The sequence below is a fragment of the Cervus elaphus genome, chromosome 23 (assembly GCF_910594005.1).
Source record: "Cervus elaphus chromosome 23, mCerEla1.1, whole genome shotgun sequence".
Lineage (NCBI taxonomy): Eukaryota > Metazoa > Chordata > Mammalia > Artiodactyla > Cervidae > Cervus > Cervus elaphus.
This window is the reverse complement of record NC_057837.1, coordinates 46,138,475-46,163,778: the sequence shown is the minus strand read 5'-3', so window position 1 is coordinate 46,163,778 and position 25,304 is coordinate 46,138,475. Positions and strand designations below refer to the sequence as shown.

General features: G+C 51.3%; 1 protein-coding gene and 1 pseudogene across 1 annotated transcript in view; both read right to left on the bottom strand.

Annotated features, from left to right (window-relative positions):
• ADARB2 (adenosine deaminase RNA specific B2 (inactive)) overlaps positions 1 to 25,304 on the bottom strand; it is a 227,141-nt gene that overhangs the window by 21,212 nt on the left and 180,625 nt on the right. The window lies entirely within an intron of this gene.
• Positions 10,996 to 11,141, bottom strand: LOC122682348 (annotated as a pseudogene).

Here is a 25,304-nt window from a genome sequence, read left to right as displayed (position 1 = left end):
CCAACCAATAGCAAACTTTGAGGGGGCCTTTCCAGCCCACAGGCTGTGCAGTGCAGCATCAATGCTTTCTGGTCTAGTCCGTCCTGATGGGGAGGGGAGGGGTCCTACAGAGACCCCCAAGTCTGGTCTGGTTCAGCCCCTGGGCACAAGCCCAGTGAGAGTCGTGGTGAAGCCCCTCCTGGCACCCTCAGGGTGGGTGGTCTGCCCATCAGGACAGCGGACAGGGGAGAGTCTGGTGGGGTCTGGGTGGCACAGTAGAGGCTGGATGTGGGGATGGGTGAGAAGCCAGCTTTGCAATATCGAAAGCCCTGTGCAGAGAAGCTCTAAAGACACACTGCAAAAATCCTGAATAATGAGCTGAAGCGTCGTGTGCAACATAAATTCCTTGTTAAATATGAAAAAGAGGATGTCCGGCGGCTGGTGATTTATCCGAAGGTCCCTGGTAGCAGGAGAGGGTTGCTGTGTCTTCCCCAAGTGGGTCACGGACTCTTTTGGGGCTTACAGTGGGAGGAAACGTGATACCCAGGGGCCTGCCCCCTTCTCTTCTACAGAAGCAGACGGGATGACTGGGGTGGGGTCTGCGGAGTCTGTAGAGCCGCCCAGCCCCTTCAGGGCCTGATGAGCTCCGTCTGGGGTCCGCTGATGCTGTTCGTGGAGAACTTGGCACAGGCTGGACACTTGGAACAGAAGTGATCAGAGGAGAGTGGACTGGCTTCTGGTTAAACGATGGTGATCATCAGGTGGCTCCGCTTCCAGAGGTTAAGTGGGGAAGTTGGCTCGGCATTTAATGAGCTGTGCGTTCCCAGTGAAAACAGGAATGCAATGCTACTTGTGTGTATGTGGTCTGCATGCTGCCCGCCGGCCCCAATTACCGAAGCAAATTACTGGCATTATTCAAATAGGAAAAATAAACTTTAAATAGGAGCACCAAAAGACTCAAACTCCACTTATTTCCAACACTAATATTTTGAAAAGCCTAAGTAAATAAAATGTGTTGCAGGAGCAGTCCTTGGGGTAAAATTGACATTCAGCCAAAGTGGGGAGGATATTAAAATCGATAGATTATGAGGGAGAGAGCTGTGGGTAAATATTTTCCTGCTGAAATCCCGCCTTCGGGTTTATGCTGCTGGAATATCAGAAAGGTTAGATTTGCATATGGGCAGGGCAGGATGGGGCACCCTCACCCTCCTGTCCACCTTGCCTATAGCACATGAGGTGGGTGGGCACCTGGAGGCAGAGGCAGGCTGCCAGCGGTCAAGGGAGTGGGGCTGACTTGTGTCTGCTCTTGGCCATCCATGTGGCCGGAACCGAGAAGGCTGGGGAAAAGCTGCGGGGATGGTCATCAGGTTGCCAGAGGGTGGGCACGGCTCAGAGGGGATCCATGAACATGAACAGGCGAGGATCTTCCCCAGCCTCCCTCTCAACACTCCTCTGGGTCCAAGGAAAAGCTGGGCTCCGGGCCTTGGTCATGGCTCCTGTTTACCGACAATGGCAATAAAGCCTCATTAATTTCAACGTCAAGGATTGGTGAACACGTGTGCAACGATTCAATTATTCTATATCTTGAATTACTGATGCCTATAATGAATCTGAAGGAAGGTATGAAAAATGGAAGGCCTTTGTCACTGTTCCCCGGCACCATGGAAAAGCTCTGAACTCGGCACAGAGCTTGGACAGTGACAGTCAAGATGACCATTCCAGAAACGGCTTCTCTTGTGCCCACAACTCCCCTGGGCCATCCCTCCCTGCTCCCTGGATGACCCTGACCCCAAGGTATGCCATCTACTGGGCATGCTTTCAAAGAATCTGGACGACGGGTGAACATTGAGGGGACCGGAAAGCTGTCTATTGACTTGACCTACACCCCTGGGCACGGATGTGCACTGTGAATCCATCGATTGTAAGGAGAAATCACATACACATCAAAGCTTCACGCAGCCAGGTTTAGTGACAACTTGGCAATTTGGGGTGAGAAGATGCTCACCAGTTAGACCGTTTGCTGATCTTTTATCACCTTTACATTTGTTGTTATTTTTCAGTTTGGAAGACCTTTAAACATCACACGAAGGTTTGGAGTCAGGCTGACTGTACTGCCAGCTGCCTGGCTGGTCTACACTCGTCTTTCTGACTTGTCCATCCTGCTGTCTGCCTCGGGCCAGGTGTTCTGGGGTCACTGACACACATCGAGCTTATCAGCCTGGTGCCTGAGCGGCCCCTTCCTGATCATTTTGGCAATAGCAGTGTCCAAATCCCCCCCCAACATACACACCCACACACACACATACACACCCACCCACACTCACACCCCCCCACATCCCCCCCACATATCCCCACCCACCTACATACACACACACACAAACACCCCCCCACACATACACACCCCACACCCACCTACCCACCCACACACACCCACACCCCACACACATACACACACATACACACATCCACCCTCCACACATACACACCCCACACACATACACACCCCACCCACACCCACCCACCCCCACACATTCACACACACATCCCCACACACCTACCCCACACACAGCCCCATTCCGTACACATTCCCACTCCACACACACCCAACCTCCACACACACCCCCACCCCACACACACCCACCCTCCACACACATACACACACACACACTCCCACCCTCCACACATACCCACCCCCACACACCCCACCCCCCACACACTCCCACACCACACACACCCCCATCCACACCCCCACCCCACACCCCCCCACCCCACACCCCCCCACCCCACACACACCCACCCTCCACACAAACACCCACCCCAGACCTCCACCCTTTACACACACACCCCCACACCACACACACATCCTCACCCCAACACCCCCACCCTCCACACACACTCCTACCCTACACACACACGTCGCCACACACCCCACCCCACACATACCCACCCCACACACACTCCCACCCCACAACACACACCCACCCTCCACACACCACCCCACACCACACACATGGCCACACCACACACATCCGTACACCATACCATCCCCACACCACACACCCATCCTCCACACACATCCATCATCCAGATACACACCCACTCCACACACACCCATCTCACACACACTCCCACACCACATCCCCCCACACCCTCCACACACCCCCTCATTCCACACACACCCACTCCAACATCCCCACCCTCCTCAGTCCCCCACCCCAAGACCCCCATCCCACACACACACCACTCCCCCACCCCCACAAAACCCAGTCAAAGTGTATGTTGCCTTTGGGGCCTCTAGAGCGCCCCCAAACCCCCACCCCAGGGCAGAGAAATTAATCAAAATTTATTGAGCAAGACACTAGTGGGTTTCAAGTCTGATTTCAAGCTTCTGAAATCTAGAGATGAGTCAGACAGGGTCCTCTGTCTGAAGGAGCCCCTGACTCAATATCCCCCCAGGGCTGGGGGCCTGCCTGGAGCTGAGTGCCCAGGGTAGCCCATTCCCTTCACCCACACATAGTCCTAGAGGCGGCCACCGTGGTCACCTGTCCACAGACCAACAAGCCCAAGAGAAGAAGTAAGGAGACCCCACGTTCATTATCTTGAATAATTGGGAGTTGAGGTTGTGTGCACAAATGCCAGCATATCTACATATCGATTAGGTAAATTGTAGTTACTCACAATTATCTGAATGGTGAGATATAGACACATTCATTTAAACATGTTAACAGCAGTTACTGCTTAAACAATTAACTTCAATACAATAAACATGTAGAAGAAAACTAAAACCACGTTGGAAAATGTGATATTTCTGTTTTTGTTGCACTGGTGCTTTCTCAGGGAGATATTTTGCATCTGGGTCTAATTAGAATCTTTAAATTCTCATTAGTGTGAAAACATGAGGAAGTGCACAGATGAGGGCCTCTGTTTGGGGCTGATTCATGGATGTTTGAGCTCGTCTGGAAACGAAGACGACGTAAACAAGAAGAATCACTGCTGTGCATCGAGAGGGAAGGGCTCTCTGTGGGGAGCGCAGCCCCTCAGAGGAAGTGGAGTTTACTTTCTTAGCTTTTGTTAAATCTGGAAGCGGTTGTTTAGCTATTGCCTGAATAGCAAGGGAGCCTCACACCTGTTCCAAAAAATTACCAGGATGTCAACGCCGTTCTCCGAATGCTGAGCTCTCAGACCCTTTGTCTCGTGACTTGGACCCTAATCTCTTTAACCTGAGAATCAGTTCCCAAAGGAGAAATAAAGTAGGTTAAATTGCTAACTAGCTTTGAACAGCACACCTGTAGCACTGACTAAAGCTGGGACTGGGCGATTCTTCAAGTTCATGGAGGCCCAAGACCAGGGATCCACCACCGCGTGCTTCCTGTGTGAGACAGGCGGGAGAGGCAGCTGGACATCCGGGGTGGGGAAGGTCATCGTCCCCACACCCTGCACGCAGCACCGTGGGATGCACACCTGGACCCTTTGCCTGGTGCTTCCCACTCCGGGAACCAGTACCACCCCCGGGCCACCATGCATGCCACCAGCTGGTGCCCAGCACCACAGCAAGTGAAGGGCTTTCCTGTTGAAGCCAGTCCTTAAATTCTGGAAAGGGCGACCGTCCCTTCAACTCATGGACACTAAGGCAAGATGTGACTACCAGGAGCGCGAAGGACATGGAGCCATGACACCAAAACACGTTTCCAGTAAACAGCACTGGGAAAACCAGAGATTTACAAATTTCCTGACAAAGGATTCAAAACAACTGTTTTCATAGAAGCTCACTGAGCTACGAGAGAACGCAGATAGACAGCTCAACAAAACCAGGAAAGCAATTCATGAACAGAACAAGGGGCTTAATGGAGACAGAAATCATTAAACAGAACCAAACAGAAATTCGGGAGCTGGAGAATACAATGACTGTGATGAAAACACACAACAGAGAGCTTCACCAGCAGACCTGCTTGAGCAGGAATTTCTCTTTCTAGAGAAATCTGTGAATTCAAAGACAAGTCACTTGGAACTATCCAGGGGAGAAAAAAGGAAAAAAGGATGGACAGGAGAGGGATTTATGGGACAAGGTTAAAGGACTGATGGACACATTATGGGGAGCCCAGGAGAGCAAAGGCAGAACAAGAGGCAGAAAGCTTATTTAAAGAAACAGCAATAAAAAAGCTTCCTGAACCTGGAGAAGGAAACAGACACAGACTCAGGAAGCAAAGGATCTGAAGCGGGTTGAGCAGCACGAGGTCTATGCCAGGACATGCGGTGATTCCATGGCGAAGGTCATAGACAGACAGAGACTTCTAAAGGCAGCAAGAGGCAAGGGACTCATCCTGGATAAGGGACGCCCGTGAGGTCCCCACCGGGTTTTTCAGCAGAAACCTTGCAGGCCTCAAAGCACCAAGGAAAGAAAAAGGCCGCTCTTTGCAAATGAAGGTGAGAGGGTGTCTCCCAGGCAGACAAAGCTGAGGGATCACATACTCAAGACCAGCCTCGCGATGTGTGTACACACACACCATGGAGTCGTGTTCACCTTTATGAAAAAGGGGGTCCTGCGTCTGCGACAATGTGGACGGGCCTGGAGGACACAGAAACCCAACGTGCTCATGGAATCTACAGGAGTGCTGGGTGATGATGCAAATTCGCTGAAAACAAATCAAATGGGCTGTGGAGACGACGCCCCCGGGTGTGTTGGAAGCACAGCAGATCCTCTGGGGTGACAGTGCGTTCTTACTAGATTCACGTCCGGTGGTGCTTAGCCAGAGGCACCTGCACTCTGAAAGGACTCGGCGTTGCCCCACTGAGGGCCTTTATCTCCGTGAAAGGGACTGTGTTTTCACGTCCTGCCCCTGCGGGTGGATGAAGGGTCCTCAGAGGCGGTGGAGGGACAAAGAGCCCTTGTTGCCGTTGCGGTCCACGTTCCCAGGCGTCCTCTGGGCAGAGCGGACACTTGGGAGCTGCTCCGGGGACCACAGGCCCAGGGTCCCCAAAGCCTGGCGGCCGTCTCAGGGGTTGAGGTGAGCCTTCAGGGCCTCAGGGGTAGGGTGGGGGGAGGCTGCATGGCGGTCAGTGTCTGCCCCAGCCTGGCCTGGCCACCCAGCTGCTTGGCCACCAGGCTGGTGTCCAGTCTCCACAGGGCACCCAGCTCTGTCTGGGACTGGCGGCCTTCCTGACTCCACATGTGGACACTGAACCTGGCCTTTGCCTCACTCCTCAGGCACAGACTGGACCCTGGCGCCCCAGGGTCGGGAGCTGTTCCACGTGGGGCCTCGGGCCTCACCCATCCATAACTTCCGCTGAAGACATGGGGCCCGGGGTGGATCCTCGCCTGGGGACAGTCAGCTGACACGCAGAGGCCTGAGGGTTGCTCCCCTCACCGGTGCCCCCACCACACTCAGCAAGAATCAGGACCCACAACAGGAAGTCAGTCCCACGTGGTTCCAGGCGGGTCCCCGGATGCCCCACCCCCTTAACCTTGCATGGATGCAGCATCCCTGGGTCCTGCCCTCAGCCTCCTCGTCAAGGTCACTGTCCCCAGGACACTCAGCTGGGCTGGGTGTTGAGCCCAGAGCACAGGGTCCACGCTTACCCTGATCCTTAACCACGCTCTGCTTCCCCATCCACACCACACCACACCACACCCATCCATCCATCCTTCTGTCCTGAGATTCCCAGCCTGTCCCAGAGGGAATCTCAACTAAACTAAGAGAACCTAGAGCACCAGGGCTTGCACTTGTGGGAACAGAGCAGACAAAAAAACGTCTGCCCAGAGAGAAGTGGAAAGCAATTTGTAAATTACATTTCCAGCAACCATCACTTTACTGCAAAGCCTACTTATCCCCTGGTTAGACAGAGTGCTGGGCTCTGAGGCCAGGCTGGGTTCTTCCTTCTCTGTGAAGACATCTGGGATCATGACACACAGACCGAGCTGGGAGTTTTCTTTTTCCTGATACGACGAGGCGGGTGTTTGCCGGGGCCGTGTTGTACCTGGGGCAGGTGAGGGGCCTGTGTCCCCTCATGGGGTGGTGGCTGTACCGCAGGGTGAAACTCTGTCCCTCCCCTGGACATTGTGCGTCTGGGGGAAGTGACCCTGGTCCTCCATTTGAAGTCTCAGCCCATTCCTGGCAAGTCTGCGACCGGGGGCCCAGGTCAAGGACTGAGAGTGGAGGTGTGTGTACCATGGCTGCAGCCCGTTCTCCATGTGAGGGTCCTTGTTAGGGGATGATGCTGGCATGAGAACCATCCAGAATTTTCCTCAATAACTTGGGGGGAGAAAAAACCCACAGCCTTCGGGAGCAGGTATGTTGCTAAGAAACCAACATTTTTTGACTGAAAAGTTGAACCTTTTTAGAACAGTCTGTGTCTCATCCACAGAGAGAGAGAGAGACAGACAGACAGAGAACAAGAAGAGATTTCTAAGCAGCCTGACTTTTCCTGGGATTGGTTTTCCTTCCTTCCCCTCTGTCTTTCTTTTTGTGCACATTTAAAGACCTGCTGATAGGTTTTGGAGAGCAATCTGCCTTTGTTGTGAGCATCTTGGATTTTCCCTTTGCGTTCTAAGGGCACTCCCTGGGAAGGCTTGGAGATGCCACAGAGACTATTATGCCAGTGGAGGTCTGTCCAGTTTCTGATAAAACCAGAACTAATTTATTTTTTGTTTATCCTCCGCTGCCTTTGACAAAGCTTCCTCTGGAGATGCATATCTTCATTCTCAGCTCCTTGGGTTTGTCATCTTTTTGCGCTTTGTTTTGCAACTGACAAGGGGAAAAAAATCTGACACCAACCTTGGAAGACGGTAATGCATTCGAGACTTTGTTTTCATCACGGATCTGATAAAAATCTTGCCTAAAACCATGTCCAACCTTTTCAGCAGGAAGTCCAGATGGCCTTGTAGCTTGGATAACAGACTGCAGTCACCGACGCTTCGCGGATTGTCGGTGGGACAATGTCTTTCTTGAAACATAAATGCAAAACAGAAGACAGCATCTGGGATCCAGGCAGGGCTGGCTGGAGGGGCTGGCGGTCATCGGGGAAGGGAGAGCAAACAAAGGAGAGATGTGAGATCCCATGGAAGATGGGCTTCTGCGAAGAAGGCTCCATCAGGTGGGACAGGTGGGGGAGGTGGCTGAAGTCGGCTGCACAAAGGCTGGGTGATTGACATGAGGGAGAACTGAACTTCCCTTCTGCTGCAGGTGAGCTGATAAGATCGGCCTGTGTGTCAGCGCTGTGTGCCGCGGGAGGTCTCATTTCCGAGGCCATTGGAGGCCGCCGTGCGGACACGTATCGTCTGCTGAGTATGGGACTGGAGGCCCAGGGAGAACGGAGTTGCCCTGGCAGGCGGGAGGGCGGTCTCCCCATTTCCCTCTCCTCCAGACGAGTGACAATCCCCCTGAACTTGGTGGCTGCAGCTGGCAGATCCTGAGTGGATGATGTGTTTATGATCCCGCTGACAAGGCCTTCGGCTCTGGAAACGTGTGTGTGGGCCTGACTTCCATTCGGCAGCTGCAGAAATGGACCCAGAGCAGGTGGCAGACTCCTCAATGACCCCCTCGATGCTGCCAGGCCCAGGGAAGCTTTCCTATAGCCGTCGCACCTTTACACTGAAGTCACACCACCCCGTCCGGTGGTGACACCATGGGATCAAGCCTTCTTTTTCTCTTCCAACTTCAGAGCTGTGTGGACCCTCTGATGCATCCAGCCAGCCTGCTTCCTCCCTCCATGGGGCATCTCCTCCACCACATGCCATAGTTAACTAGCTCCACCCCACCCACTGCTGTGTGTGCACCCCCCCGTGACGTGGTCACCACCTCATCCGCCTGCTAGCTTCTCCTGGGAGATTTAACAGCACCAGGACAAGGACACCCAGGGTGAGGACAGATTTAACAGCACCCAGGGCAGGTCCCAGGGCAGGTGCCAGGGCAGGTCCCAGCTGCACCAGCAGGATGCCTGGGGTGAGGACAGGAGGCAGGCGTGTGAGCTCACATTCTCCTCCAGTGGGAACATCGCCAGTGTCATTGTTGTGTGTGTCCATCTCCTCTCAGCTGTTCACGGAGAATGTTCCACTTCCAGTGTCCTGGGAAGGCCCAGCACAAGGCCCTTCTGTTTGGGGTCAAATTGAACATCTAGGACGGAGCCTGGCATTGCCACACTCACTGGTGGATGACTGGGGGCCAAGGGCCTGGATGTGACCCAGGAAGGAGAAAAGTCAGAACAGTGAAAAACCGAAATGTTACACAGTCTTGGAAAGCGCACGAGGGAGTTTGGAGCAGGAAGCTTGGTGGGGATGGCGTGCCATTTGGACACCAGTCAAAAGCGAGGAAATGAATTGGTTTGTACTTTTTGGCCTCTTAAAGCAACTTAGGAAAAGCTAAGATGGGGACAATGTGAGAAGTCACAATGCAGATAGAGAGGAAGAGGACCCTGAGTAGGGTGGATATAGTGGTCTGGTCATTGGAATGCCATGTACCTTTTTTTCTAGACCTGCTAATGATGGGACTGCTTCTGTGCCTAGAATTCTGGTTTATTCAGAGACCACAAAAGATGTGAAGGGGCTCGTTAAGAATTTTTGGTCTTTAGAGTTACCTAACTAAACTGTGGAACAGTGATAAATGGTTTTCTTTTGTTATTTCAAAATATTCTTCAGAGAAATAATCTCTACTGTCATCTAACATGGGAGAACTACAGCATCTTTAAAACTTGAGTATTTACATGTGGAAACAACCCCATTGTCCATTGACAGAGGAATGGATGAAGAAGCTGTTGTACATATACATGATGGACTATTACTCAGCCATAAAAATAATGGAATAATGCCATTTGCAAAAACATTGATGGATTTGGAGGGCGCTATGCTCAGTGAAATAAACCAGAGAAAGATGAATACTGTATAATATCACTTACATGTGGAATAATCCAAAAAATATAGCAAACTAGTGAATAAAGCAAAAAAGGCAGACCCACAGACACAGAGAAAACACTAGTGGTTACCATGGGGAGAGGGAAGCGGGGAAAATGTTTATTACGGGATTATATGAAATCCAATGTGTGAAACTTCTATAAAATTGTAAATCATTACAGAATTAAAAAAAGCCCCTGGTTCCGGTGTCCAAAACACAGAGGACAGAGCACCGGGGGGTGAGCCCATTCCTGTGGAGACTCTGTGAGGGCTCTCAGGCACGTCCCCTGTAGGACGGGGCCTCCCCAGGTGCACAGACCACAGACCCCGAGTCGTGTCACAGACACAAGGCCAAGGTGCGGGGCTCTTTATCTACTTGTGTTAAAATCAAACCCCAGAGCTATTCAACCTCTGAATGTCACAGATATGGATGACACCGAGCAGCCAAGCGATGCTGTCAGCTCCGGCCACTGACAGAGGGGGACAGCTCTCCACATGGCGCGAGTCTCAGGTCAGCAGACCTGTGACGGAAGAAGCTTACACGTGTCATGAAGGCAGCAGCTCTAGACAGTAGGACACCTGTGTCTAATGTGGACTCATTAGGACAGAAGCCCAATGCAGATATGGGCAGGCCCAGCTTTTCTCGCTGTCTGTCTCTCTTTCTCCTCAGGGTTCATTAGTTAGGCTGATTAAATAGTAGGGTGACTAATTAGAATCTACAGTGAATATCAGGCAGTACTAAGAAATCATTATAGAATTCCTTGTAGTTTATTTCCTGTCGTTGAATTTTGTGCGGCTGGCTCTGGTCTAATCCTGTCATGTAATTCATTTTTAAAAAAAACAGACCTTATTTTTCAGAGCAGTTTTGGGTTCACAGCAAAATCGAGGGGAAGGTATGGAGATTTTTTGTGTACTTGCCACCCTCCGCCACGCACAGACTCCCCCACCATCAACATCCCCCAAAGATGGTGCACTTGTCATTTTCTTTTTTTGACCAACCCGTGCGGCTTGTGGGATCTCATCAGTTCCCCAAGCAGGGGTTGAACTCCCACTCCCTGCAGTGGAAGCTCGGAGTCTCAATGACTGGACCCCCAGGGAAGTCCCACAATACCCGCCTTTAAGCCTGCAAAGACCAGGGGAAGCGTGGACATGGCCCCCCCAACCACAAGTCATGCAGTTGGGCTTCCCACACTGGGGGACATCGCAGGGGTCCCCACATCAGAGTGTGATGGACACCCTCACCTTTGGGATCATGGCATCTCCCCTGCCAGGTTATCAAGTTTGTGATAACTCATGGACCTACGCAGACACGTCATTGTCACCAGAGTACACAGTTTACATCAGACTTCTCTTCTGGTCTGTACCTTCTATGTGTTTGGACAAATGTGTAACGACAAGGGTCCTTCATTTCTGTGTTTGTGCAGAGTAGTTTCACTGCCCTAAAATCCTGTGTGCTCCCCCACCTCACCCATCACCTGCTTCCTGGTAACCATGGCAACCACTCGTCTTTTACTGTCTCCATAGTTCTGCCTCTTCCAGATGTCACAGAGCTGGAGTCATACAGTCTGCAGCCTCTCCTGCTTGGCTCATCTCACTTAGTGACATGCATTTAAGTTTTCTTCCTGCCTTCGCATGGCTGATGGCTCGTTTCTCTTTGCTCAGGGTGATGTTCCGTTGTCTGGATGTAGCAGTTTATTCATCTACCACCTACTGAAGGGTGTCTTGTTTGCTTCCCAGTTTCAACAGTTGTGAATAAACTGATATAAACAGGTTTTTTTTTTTTTTGGTGGATATAAGTGTTCAACTCCTTTATGGAAATACCAAAGGAATTGGGTCACATGGTAACAGCATGTTTAGTTTGTAAGAAACCACCAAGCTGTTGTCCATGGTGACTGCTCCATCTTGCGTCCCACCAGCAAGTCCACATCCTTGCCTTCATTGGTGTTGTCAGCATCCTGGTTTTGGCCTTGCTAATAGGTGTGCAGTGCTATCTCACTGTCTTAATTTGCATTTCTAGGTAACTAATTTTTGAGCATACCATTTATTCTTGTGGGTGATCAGCAAGTTGGGGGATGCTTTAAGCTTGGGTCATGTCTTTTCACTTTCTCTTTGGGAAAAGAGATGGAGAGAGAGCATGGGAGGTCTAGTCCTCTCCTAATTTAATTTTCTCAGTTGCAAAAGCTATGAAAATGGTTTACAAATAGACATGGTTTATTACAGTTGGTTTTGGCAAGGATCAAACACTATAAGGCCCATGACTGAGATGTCCTCTGGGAAAAACAACACAGGCAGTAATTCTTTTATAAAATTAGGCTATCTCTCGGATTTAGACTATTTCCCCTCCCACCAGCAGTAAGCCCAACAGGGTTTTACTGATTGTAGGGGTCTGACTGAGGGAGATGTTTGGGGAAGTCTCCCAGGCTGCCTCTAGGAAGTCTTTTTTGCAGATGTTGAGCAGTGAACTTAGGAAACAAAACAAAACAAAACAAAAAACAGAGACTCTGCCAAGTACCGTGGGATTAATTTCAACTGGGCCCCTGACTGTTCAGTCTTATTTTTGCTCATAGAGCACTGGTTTCTGTCCCAGTTGCTTTCAGCTGGGTGGGTGTGGTGGTCCCTGAGTCCCCTGGGCACGTGTAGTGAACCTGGGTCTGCTCCTGGTTCAGGGGATCTGCAGGCTGTGGCTTGTTGTGCTGGGGTTCAGAGGCACTTGTTGTTCAGTCGCTAAGTTGTGTCCAACTCTGCAGCTCCATGGACTGCAGCATGCTAGGCCTCCCTGTCCTCCACCATCTTCCACAGTTTGCTCAGATTCGTGTCCATTGAATCAGAGATGCTACCCAACCATCTCATCCTCTGTCATCACCTTCTCCTCTTGCCTTCAATCTTTCCCAGCATCAGGGTCTTTTTGCAATGAGTTGGCTCTTCGTATCAGTATTGGAGCTTCAGCTTCAACATCAGCCTTTCTCATGAATATTCAGGACTAATTTCCTTTAGGATTGACTGGTTTTACCTCCTTGCTGTCCAAGGAATTCTCAAGAGCCTTCTCCAACACCACAGTTCAAAAGCATCAATTCTTTGGTGCTCAGCCTTCTTTATGGTCCAACTCTCACATCCTTACATGACTACTGGAAAAAATCATAGCTTTGACTATGTGGACCTTTGTCGGCAAAGTGAAGTCTCTACTTTTTAATACACTGTTCAAATTTGTCATTGCTTTCCTTCCAAGGAATAAGTGTCTTTTAATTTCATGGATTCAGTCACCATCCACAGTGATTGTGGAACCCAAGAAAATAAAATCTGTCACTGTTTCCACTTTCTCCCCATCTATTTGCCATGACCTGATGGAAGTGGAAGCCAAGATCTTAGTTTTTTGAATGTTGAGTTTTAAGGCAGTTTTTTTCACTCTTCTCTTTCACCCCCATCAGTGGTACAATCAGCTGCAATTAGCAGTGATTCTTTTTTATTTTTGGTTTGTTTCTGGCTTAGATTTAAAATTTGAGAAGTTTTTTGAAATGTCCCAGTACCAATGACTGTCGTCCCAGCAACAGAGACTTTGATAAAATGACTCATGATGGTTTTTGCCCTGAGCACTTGGGTTCGCAGTTTAGGGTGTGGGAAGCGGGCTGAGCCATGGGCTGTGGCTTCCAGGTCCAGATCCCCTTCTGGGGTTAGCCGAGGTTGTGGCTGCCCAGTCAGGGATGCTCCGTCTGAGGCGAATCTTCCTCTCTCTCTGCCTCCCACCCTCTGCGTATCTCACATCTGTTTTCAGGCCTGTTTCCTCCTCTGCTCCTGGCAGTGCCCCCGCAGGTCCCAACTTCTGCTGATCTGACTCTGGACGTACCGTCTGTCTGGCCAGCTTGTCCTGCCTGCCCTCCAAGTCCTGACTTCACTGCGGTCCTGCCTGCTCGCATCTGAGCCCAGCGCGTCTCTTCATTCACCTCTACCTGGTCCTCAGGCTTGAGTTCGGGAACCCCCGTCACCCTCCCCTGTGATTTCCCGTGGCTCCATCATGCTCTCATTCGCTCAGCAAGTGTTAATGGGGCTGTTGTGGACCCAGTGCTGGGCCAAGTACTGGGAACAAGCAAAGAGGATGTGGCTCGTTGTCAGGCTGGGTGAGAGTCTGATGGCGATCTCCACGGCACCTGGTGATGGAAATGACCGTGTTTACAATTCTTGAACTGAGCCTTAGGTGGGGCGTTGTCTGCATTGGAAGATAAGCTACAAGTTCCCGTGAGCAAACGTCCCTGGGAGAGTGGGCGTCACGGCCACTGGTGTCGGTACAGCCCAGGGTGGGCCCTCTTCAGCCAGGGGTCAGCTGAAGCTCCTCCCGCCCACTATGTGAGGAGGAGGAGGGGAACTTGGAGGCCATCCTGCCCTTTGCAGTCACATCAGGGACTTGTCAGCATCCCCCATTGCCCCCCCACCAGCCTGCCCTGCTCCCTGAGGCCCCTAAGACTTTCCTGCATCCTCCACCCCTGGGACCTTGTCCCCAGACCTGGGCCCTGCTCCCCAGATGGTGGAAGGTGGTTAAATCAAGTTCTTCTGGAACCGGTGGGCCGGATCTTAAGCCTTCCTGAGAAGTGAAGTGTAATTTAAGAAACTGGAAGAAACGATTGCTCTTGGTCCTAATCCCAGAGTCTGCACTCACTCCAGCGAGCAGGTAATCCCCGCGGCTCTGCGACCCCGCGGGTCCTTAATTACCAGCGTCTCCGGCTCCTCTGCAGGCGCTGCCTGAGCAGCGTCTGTCGCTCAAATAGACTCATGTGAAAATAAAGCACTGAGATCAATAATTCAACTTGGAGGTGAAATGGAACAGAAAAACAACTCTCCCCTTTGCCTGCTCCCAGACTCCCAGGCGCTGCTTTTTCATGGATGCGCTGACCTCCACTTTCCGTCCAGAGCTCTCAGGCCTGGGTGGCAAGTGGGCGGCTTTGAGGTGACTCGGACGCAGGGGGGAGGGTGCCCCTCTCCAAATGTGGGCTCCACGCTGTGGCTTCTGCATTTTGTAGAAACAAAGGCGATGCGGTGCGTCTTCTGGGAGCCGAGGGCCAGCCCCTAGGGGTGCACTGGCCATCTCAGCTCCAGTCAGGGGCCACTGTAGGAGGGGCTGTGATAGGAGGGGCCGTGACCGTGTCCATGGCAGGGTCACGGCAGGAGGAGGCCATGGCAGGTGTAGGCTACACTGCTGCCTTTATCTTAACCGCTTCATACTTGTTTCCACCCTGATCAGATGTTTAAGGTTGGCTGACCCTTGATAAGTTGCACTGAAGGGTCCAGTGAAGGCCATGTGCTCCCCACAGGCTTTGTCACTGTTTCTGGGAAGACAGAAGAAAGACAAGCAGATGACGGATGGGCACCGGCCTGGGTGCAGGGCCTCCTTCTGGCCCCGGTCCAGTGAGGTGTGAGCACAGAGGCCTCGGCATGGGGGCCTCAGAGCAGAGAACCCAGGGAGGCTCCACCAGGGCCTTTGGCCACACTCCTGTTCATGCAAAGCTTTCAAAAAATGTGCTTCCGTCTACTTGCTCTTGGAGTCGGAAGAGTTCCAAACTCCCGTGACCATCCACGCCTCTGTAGACAGCTGGCAGCACTGAGGACCCTTGTGCGACCTTGGCTGGTGACACCTTTGAGATGGAGGTCTGGGAGCCAGCTGTCTGGAATGTTCTGTGGGGTGGCTTCCAGCGTCAGCTCACAATGAAGGAAGGATGGACGGTGAGTGTGGGGAGCCCAGGGGAGTTCAGATGAAGAGAGCTGCCGACTCAGGACCACTGCAGAGGGTCCAGGTCCCCACTATAGTCCCTACAGAGTCGCACAAGTGTCCACAGATGGGGGAAGCATGTCCACAGATGGGGGATGACTGTCCAAAGACGGGGGACGTGTGTCCACAGATGGGGGGGGGGCGAGTGTCCATAGACGAGGGACATGTGTCCACAGACGGGGGATGTGCGTCCACAGACATGGTACGAGTGTCCACAGATGGCAGATGTGTGTCCACAGATGGGGTGCAGTCTGTCAGCAACACCAAGAAGCAGTGCTTCCTCTGACACCTGTCCCCTGTTTCTGCAGCGAGGGCTCCCCTAGGCACCCAGTGCCCACCCTGCCTGCAGCCTGCTCATTCCCACATGTGGAGGCCATGGCTGCCCCCCAGGAGGCTGGGAGGAAGTCCTAAAAACTGGGGACAGCAACTGACCAGAGGTGTTCACCCCAGCACTGTCCCTCCGTTCCTGGCCCCCTTCCTCCTGGGACAACGTCCCCCAGGCCCTGTCCAGCTGCCCCTCACCCACCCTGAGTGGCGAGGCCCCAGGAGGGGCTGCAGACCCCAGGGGCAGACGCGCTGAGCGCAGGCCGCTCCTCACCTGACCTGAGCTTCCCTGGACGTGTGGATGATCCGCCTCACAAGGATGAGAAAGGCCCAGCCACAAACAAGTCAGACAGCAGCCACAGAAGTTCCCTCAGATTCCTGGAAGGTGCAGAGGTTCTCCAGGGAAGCAAACCGATCCAGTGGGCGCCATGCCTGGGCAGCCCCCCCGAGGGCCTCTCTGCTCTCTCGGTTTTTGCTGTTAGTGTAGAACTTTCTAGAACACTCTGCTTTTGCCTCGTGATGAGAGGAAGACGGTGGTAGGGAGGCTGCAGGACATCAGCTCTTTAGACAGCCTCCCTCTCCTCCCTGACTGGACAAACGCAGGCCAGCCGCTCCACAGCGTGGACATGCTTCAGAGACCCCAACCTCCAACACCCGCTCCTTGGAGGGTCCCCTCTGTAGTCCTGCGTGTCATCTCTCCACGGGGTCTCCGCACACATCTGCTGCCATCAGGATGGCCTGAGCCCAGGGTCCCCCGGTTTCCCCTAGCTTGCTGACCACTGCCCCAGGCACGGTGCCCTGGATGCCAGTGCTGGTCTGGCCTGCGTTCCCTTGGTGCCCAGCACGTTGGATGTCGTGAGATATTGATATGGTTCCACCAGACTTCCTCCTGACATTTGATTTATAGCTCTAAGTGTTCTTTTTCACCTCTCAGCAGTCGATAAGGGATCAGAGGAAATGTCACATTCTCAGTGCTGAGCCCAGAGGGGCCCGTCTCAGCCAGCAGGGGCACCCAGGTGGTTCCCCGCCATTGGTGGGGTTCCCAGTGGCTGGGGGTCAGGCCTGAGTCCCTCCCCGGTGCCCCCAACATTTCAAATATTTATCACATTAAATATCAACCTCCAGAATATTGCCTTCGTTTAAGCTTTTCACGTCCCAATGATTTTTTATTATTTCCATCGACCAAAATAAATGAAGAAAATGTTTTAGACTACACTTGAAAGCATGTAAAAATCAATAACTGGATTTTAAAAGATTTAAAATGTCTTGAATACATTCATTTTTCAAACATTTCCTTCTGATCTTTAAATAGCTTTTCTTGGAGCATAACAATTTTTTGAAAAGTCAAATATGGAGCATTAAAGGTATAATTACCATTTTAATTATAACTCAATCATCCTATCTACTCTGCATAGAAATTAAAGCTTTTATGGCAGAATTTTAGGCACTCACAAATGTTCAGGAGCAATTAATGTTACAAGTTTAATTTTTTTTTAAGCTGAGTATGAACTCTGCAGTTCTTAATTTCATCCTTGCTCAGACTGAGAAGTGCAGACGCTCCCAGTTGTTATTTCATTTCTAAAGTGAATCCATTTCCACTTACGAGTCTGTTCCTGCATCCCTCCCAGCTGTAGGACCATGATGGCTAAGGGGCCCTGAAGCCTGGCCTCTCGTGGGGCCACGGGGCTGCGGCTCACCTGACTCCAGGCCTGCCATGTGGAGCACTGTCGGACAACCCACCCTGCACTGTTTAAAGTCGGTGGTGCCGTTAGATTCTTTGTACTTGGGAAGCAAAGAACAGGACAAAGCCTGAGGAACCTCATGGAGAGGGGCCCCCCGAGAGCCTGGCCTGGACTTAAAGAAAGTGACTGGGGGGAAGCTTCCAAAGTCTCTATTTCTGCATTAATGAAAACATCATTTGGCTAAAACTCAGCTAGATTTTCATTGCGTTTCGCCCCGGAAATGAAATGCTGAAGTGGCAGCTTTCAGGTGGTTTTGCTGTGAATGCGTGCAGTGCTGGCTCCATGTCTGAAGCCGGGCTGCAGGGCTGGGCATGAGTGTGGCGTGTGCACTGCCGTGCAGAGTGCAACCTCACCATTTTTCTCCTGGTTAAAGCCCCGTCTAAGATCTGGTCCATTTCCTCTCAGGCTGCCAAGCTCAGGCTAGAAGGAAAATCATTTTTATGGGCATTGCTTCACGAAATAAAATAATTCTGTTTTTAGCAAGTATGCGATTGGCGCCTCCCGCCAGCATCTTGTGCTGGGTCCCTGCTTTGCTTGTCCCTGGAGCTGGTTTCTATGGTCTGCATTTTTCTCCCTTGTGCTTGCATCTTACTTTTCTGTTTTATCAGGAAAAATGGTTTTGGAGACAGGCAGACGAGATTTAAAAATGGTGACCACAACAGTCCTCTGCACATGGGTTGAAACCTCAACCCTGACTGTGCCTACCCACCCTCTTGCACGGTCCTGACAGCCACGCTGACACCAGCAGCCCAGAGCCAGAGGCATGGAGGAGCATCTGGGGGGCACACGATCTCCAGAGGGGATTCATGAGATTACTGTTTCCAGGGAAGGAAGAACCGTAAAACCCTGAGTGAACATGACTTAGGTCTATGGGCTCTGGGAGACCCTTTGTGTCAATCAGCTCACTTTCCAGGAGATGCCCCTTTCTTGGGTGCCCTTTTCAGGTCTGGCTTCTCTAGGAGTCCTCAGTGCCCTCTGGGTGGGTAACCTGGGTACCTGAGCATTGGGGGGGGTGGCTTCCATGGACTTCCCGTGTGGCTCGGGGGCCCTGACAGCGGGGGTGGGCAGAGCTGGGGGCCGGGGGTGGAGCTGGCCAGTTCCTCCTGGCTCTGGCCCCCATGGGTGGGCAGCACCCCTCACTGCAGCACCCACATACTCCCCATCCCTCATGGGATGTGGCTTCCTCAGCCTGGGCCACACCATGGTCTGGGGGTGGGGTGGGGCAGTCACTCTGAAACCCTCCACGGCCCCAGAATCAAAAGGGCTTCCTGCTGACCCCCACCCATGGACACTTGAGTACCAGGAGGGGCCACACTCTCTCCGAACTGGTTTGAAATGTTTGCTGCTCACATGTCTAGGTTCTGCGCACCTGAGAGGTGCATTCGGTGAAGAATATATCATGACTCTGTTAGACAAAGGAACATGCATGTCGCCTTCCAGTGTTCATTGCTGTGGGAATTTCCTGGGAGCAGGAAGACCTGACACAAACCTGCCCCCAGAGAAGGGGGAGCTGCCACTGCCAGGACCAGGTGCCCATCTGGGCTCATCCTCACAGCTTGGAGGACGAGGCGGACAGAACCCAAAACCTGTCGCTGTCCCTGTCACCACTGTGAGGCCCTGCTGGGCTGGGACCTCTGGGGCTGTGGGTGGGACACCTTGTCACCCTCCGCCCCCTCATGGACTGAGGGCTCGGCAAATGCCTGCCCAGGCCTGAAGGGTATCAGCACTTGGGGTGCAGGGGGGGGCCTCTCCTGGCACCGGTTCCCCCATCGACAGGCCAGGGGGGGGTCCCTCACTCTGCACAGGTTGGTCCCTTTGTGGGAGATGTCTGTGAATTCTGAAGTGTTGCCATGTGTCAGAATGAGTGAACAAGTGCAGGGGTCCTCTTGTCACCATGAGCAGAGAAGGACCAACGGGTCCCGCCCTGACCACGGAGGTGTCTCCCCATCACCCTTGCTGACCCCAGCAGGCCCACAGGCACTGCTGAGATGGAAAGTTGTCCAGTGTGGACGTGGCCAGCTCCAGCAGCTGAGAAATGTGGCCTTGATTTCTGATGTTGGCCAGATGGTGCCTTCCCAAGTCCTGACTGAAGAACAGGAGAAAAATCCTAGGAACTGCCAGCAGAGGGTCAGAGGTTGCCACACCCCAGAGAGTAACAACAGCGAGTACACCTTGGGAAACCAGCTCAAGAGCAAGCCCGGACCTATTAGCCTGGGACAGACTTCATCACGTGTACAAATGCACGGGAGGGAAGAACGTCAGAGGCAGGGAGGAAAGTCCGCACGAAGGTTTCCAGGATGATGGTAAGCAAGCAGTATCCTGCCTTTGGATCACACCTCAAATATGTGGCTGGGATAAAGCATAAAAATAGCTGAGGTAAACCACAGTGAGTGTCTACCAGGCTCCCCAGGGTGGGTGGAAAAGATCTTTCCAAGCAGAGAACCAGAGAATAAATCATATATCCAACAGATTGACTTAATCAGTTCAGTTCAGTCGCTCAGTCATGTCCAACTCTTTGCGACCCCATGGACTGCAGCACACCAGACTTCCCTGTCCATCACCAATTCCCAGAGTTTACTCAAACTCATGTCCATTGAATTGGTGATGCCATCCAACCATCTCATTCTCTGTTGTACCCTTCTCCTTCCGCCTTCAATCTTTCCCAGCATCAGGGTCTTTTCCAGTGAGTCAGTTCTTTGTATCTGGTGGCCAAAGTATTGGAGTTTCAGCTTCAACATCAGTCCTTCCAATGAATATTCAGGACTGATTTCATTTAGGATGGACTGGTTGGATCTCTTTGCAGTCCAAGGGACTCTCAAGAGTCTTCTACAACACCACAGTTCAAAAGCATCAATTGTTTGGTGCTCAGCTTTCTTTTTAGTCCAACTCTCACATCCATACATGACTACTGGAAAAACCATAGCTTTGACTAGATAGACATTTGTTGGCAAAGTAATGTCTCTGCTTTTCAATATGTTGTCTAGGTTGGTCATAACTTTCCTTCCAAGGAGCAAGCATCTTTTAATTTCATGGCTGCAGTCATCATCCACAGTGATTTTGGAGCCCCCCAAAATAAAGTCTCTCACTTTTCCCACTGTTTCCCCATCTATTTGCCGAGAAGTGATGGGACCAGATACCATGATCTTAGTTTTCTCAATGTTGAGTTTTAAGCCAACTTTTCCACTCTCCTCTTTTACCTTCATCAAGAGTTTCTTTAGTTCTTCTTCACTTTCTGCCATAAGTGTGGTGTCATTCTGCATATCTGAGGTTATTGATATTTCTTCCAGCAGTCTTGATTCCAGCTTGTGCTTCATCCAGCCCAGCGTTTCTCATGATGTACTCTGCATATAAGTTAAATAAGTAGGGTGACAATATACAGCCTTGACATACTCCTTTCCCAATCTGGAATCAGTCTGTTGTTCCATGACCAGTTCTAACTGTATAGAGATTAAAATTTTCTCTGCTTCAAAAACCCTTCATCATAATAAAAAAAAAAGGGAGGGGGGAGAAAAGATATACGTAGCCAATGACGATGAATTAGCACAATCTCCAACGAAATGATCATGAACCTAGTAGCTGCATTGATAAGAACTCACTGCAAAGGTGTCTCTTGCGTCTGATGGGCTGACAGCTGGCGTTTTTCCTTTTATGGGGGCTGGCGACTGTGCACACCTGTTTCCCTTCTGTCTTGGGCCTGAGTGTTCTCAACTTGTGTCATTGGTTCCTGTCACACCCTGCCTCTTGGGGACTAGAGGATAAATACCACCAGTTGGTATGGTTCAATTCCTGGCTGGTAGACAGAACCATCTTGTCTTATCCTTCACCAATGCAAATTATTTCCTTTGGATGTATTCCCAGGGCGGAATCCTCACGTGGATGTGTGTGAATGTCTCTGAGATTACTGACCGTGGGCACCTCATCCTTGGTGGGTGCCAGGCCCATGTAGGCTCCCTGTCCACACCCACTCCACAGAGAACAGAGCAGGTCTCTCTTAATAAGTAAACGTCAAAATGGGGCTCCCTGGAGAGCTGAATTTAAGAGAGAGAAGGTTTGATTTATCTGAATAAATAAATCTGCCAGATGGAAGGGCAAGCGCCTGCGTGTCCCCATGACATCACACAGGTGTCACTTTGGTGTGAGCTGGCTTTTCCATGAGGCCAGTCTTGGAACCCTGGCCTGGGCTGACCTTAGTGAAGGCAGAATGCCCTCCCTCAAGTGGAGAAGAATGACCGGTCCAGGTTCAACTGGTAGTTCTTAGTTAAGAACTGTAGCAACTCAGACACCATCAGGATTCTAAGTGCAGGATAATGCGTCTTGGGGGCAGGTGTGTGGATGTAACTGAGTCCGAGAACTGTGGGGACCTGCACCCAGAGTCCCAGGAACTGTGAAAAGTGGATACCACTTGTGTGGACATGGAGATAAGCCCTTGGGGCTGTAAGTTTGCTTCCATGGGGTGGGGTCGGGGGCCCTGGGGGTCTGTGCGGGTCACGGTGGATGCCAGCAACCCCAATGAGAAAGGACTCGTCAGTTTCGGAGGACAGTTCCAGGCCATGGTCTGTTAGGGAATCCGTGGACCCCCTGCCTGCTCTGGGCCCTTTCAGTAGCTGGGGCATCACGAGAGCGAGGCCTGCAATCCACATGCTCATGGAACAAACCACGCAGGGCTTGGCCCCTCACCCCCACACCAGCCAGTGCTCTCCCTGTTTTGTTGTTGAACAATTCAAACCATGTCACAGGTTTCAGCATTGCTGTTATCATGCTTTTTTGTAGATCTTCCCAGAGCAGGGCCCAGTCCCCTGATGGTCTGTAACACGGGGAGATATCCTGTCACCTCCCAGCAGTGTGTGTGTGAAACCCACCCCAGGAGCTCCGCACTGAAACTCTACCTTCACTTTGTTCATTAAGAGACAGCCCCAGGGCAGGGGCTGCAGAGGGCTTCATGACCCACAGGGCTCGGCCGGTTCTCAGATTCAGCATGAAGTTCACACTTGCAGGTGTGCAGCCACTGGCAGCTTTGTAGAGAAAGGGTTTAGCAAAATGCCACAATATTGCATTTCAGCATGACAGAGAGCCCTTGGCAGCCACCTCGCATTCTGAGCCTACTGCCAGTTGTGATGTAAAAGCTGTCAGACTAATTCTAAATGGAAATCCAGGCGTTCACAACAATGAAAGTGGGAATAAAATAATAAGAAAAACTTCTGCTATTAAATCTGTTCCAGTGATCCTTAAAAGTTTAAATAATTAAATCTATTAAAATGTATTATGTGTTCAAAATATTTCAGACTGGAAACTGAATGCACTGACATTTCCAGTGTTGGAGCCACTGTCTACCTAGTGAGGGGGCTTGGCTCCAGGCAGCAGGATTGTCTGCAAAGGCCTGCATGCTGACCGCACTGCCCTCTGTCCTTGTCTCAGCCACAGTCCTTCCAGCCATGGCTCCTGCCCCATCAGCTCCTGCCTGACTCCCTGCTCCGCACACTCGTGGGGATGCACAGTTCCAGTGCACGGCACCCTGGCACTGCAGTGACTGCCCCAGAGCGCTGCCTCTTGGCCCCTTTGAGACCCACACATGGCAGCTTGAAGCAGAGAGCCTCCCAGCCACACGGTGGCCCCGATGCTGGGTGTACCAGGGCAGCCAAGCACGGGGAGTGGGGCACGACCAGGTTCAGAAGACCCAGGATGGTGACCTGTGACTGGGGCCTTAGGACTCATCCTAGGGAGTGCTTTCCAGGACTGAAGGGGCAGGGTCGGTGTCCAGTGTCCCCCTGGAAGGGCACTTCCTTATGTGGTATTTCCGGACAAGTAGGGGCTTACTGGATGGTCACTGAGCCTCATCCTGGTTTTCTTGTGTCTGCAGCCAGGAGGGACACAGGCGGGTCCACTCAGCCACGCGCTTACGCGGTTTCCAGTCAGCCAAATGCTCACTTGGTTTCTGGTCAGGTGTGGACAGACGTCAGCAGACTGGAGCACGTGTATGGGGATGGCCTCCCGAGGGCGGGCGGTCCACCAGCATGGCCTTGCAGATGCTGTGTTGGAACCCAAGGATGTCCAGACTTTCTGATTATAATGAGGACGCCTGAAGTTGTTTTGGATATTCACTCCCCATATGCATTTTAATTCATTTCCAGATGACATAAACCATTCTATTCATTCTACTTGTACACAAATACACAAATTAAAAAACAGTGAGATACGTTCTACAGACGGGGGACAGATGGGAACTTCCTCAGCCTGACAAAGGAGCCTCTACCAAAACCCACAGCTCATGTCAGACCCACTTGCTTTCAGAGGCGCATCTTATAACTCAGCAAGAAAGACCCAAGGGAGACAGTTCAAGGGTCTGGATAGGCATTTCTCCAGAGAAGATGCACCGGCATGCAGCACATTGAAAGGCACTCAGTATCGTCAGTCATCAGAGCAATGCAAGTCCACACTCCTGTGAGACGCGATTTCCACCTACTGGGGTGGCTGAAACAAAGACGACGCGCTTGTGGAGACATCAGAGCCTCATATGTTGCTAGTGGGATTGCAAAACAATGCAGTCAGTTTGAAAAGAGTTTGGAAGTTTCTCAAAATGTTAAATACATTTTGAAACAGCAGTTCCACAGTGAGGTATCTACCCAAGAGGAATGAAAAATATGTCCACATAGACGTGTGCGCCCAAATGTGCACAGCAGCAATATTCATAGTAGCCAAAGTGGAACAACCCAAAAGCTGAATGGACTAACACATGGATAAATGTGAAGTGAAAGTTGCTCAGTTATGTCTGACTCTTTGTGACCCCATGGACTACGCGGTCTGTGGAATTCTCCAGGCCAGAATACTAGAGCGGGTAGCCCTTCCCTTCTCCAGGGGATTTCCCAACCCAGGGATCAAACCCAGGTCTCCCACATTGCAGGCAGATTCTTTACCAGCTGAGCCACAAGGGAAGCCCAAGAATACTGGAGTGGGTAACCTATCCCTTTTCCAGCGGATATTCCTGACCCAGGAATCGAACGGGGGTCTCTTGCATTGCAGGTGGGTTTTTTTTACCAACTGAGCTATCAGGGAAGCCCACATAGATAAGTTATTATCTTACACAGATAAATAAAACTAGGTAAATCCATAAAAATGGAGTATCATTTGGCATAAAAATAAATGAAATACATCGTAGAATGTGATGGACCTGGAAAACATTATGCTCTGTGAAAGATGCCGGACAATGTCACATATTATATGATTCCATTTACATGAAACACCCAGAATAGGTGAATCCTGAGAGAGAGAAAGTGGGTGAGTGGTGGCCGGGCCTGGGGGAGGGGAAAGTACTGGTGGGCTTTAAGAATGAAATGTCCTAAGATTAGACATAATGGTGGCTGCAGAACTCTGGAAATATGCCACAAACCACTTTAAAAGGAAGAATTTTATGCTACCTGATTTATATCTCAATAAAATTGTTATAAACTACTGAGATTAAAATAAAAAATTTTGAAACTTCTAGGTTCTCAACCATCTACACCTTCCACACTTTGGGACTTTAGTACACTCTTAATCAATATGCTAATCAATATGGACCCACAGACGCATCCACTCAGAGTTCCTTAGAAAGCTTCTAGGGGTTTTTCTGGAATCTCCTTTCCAG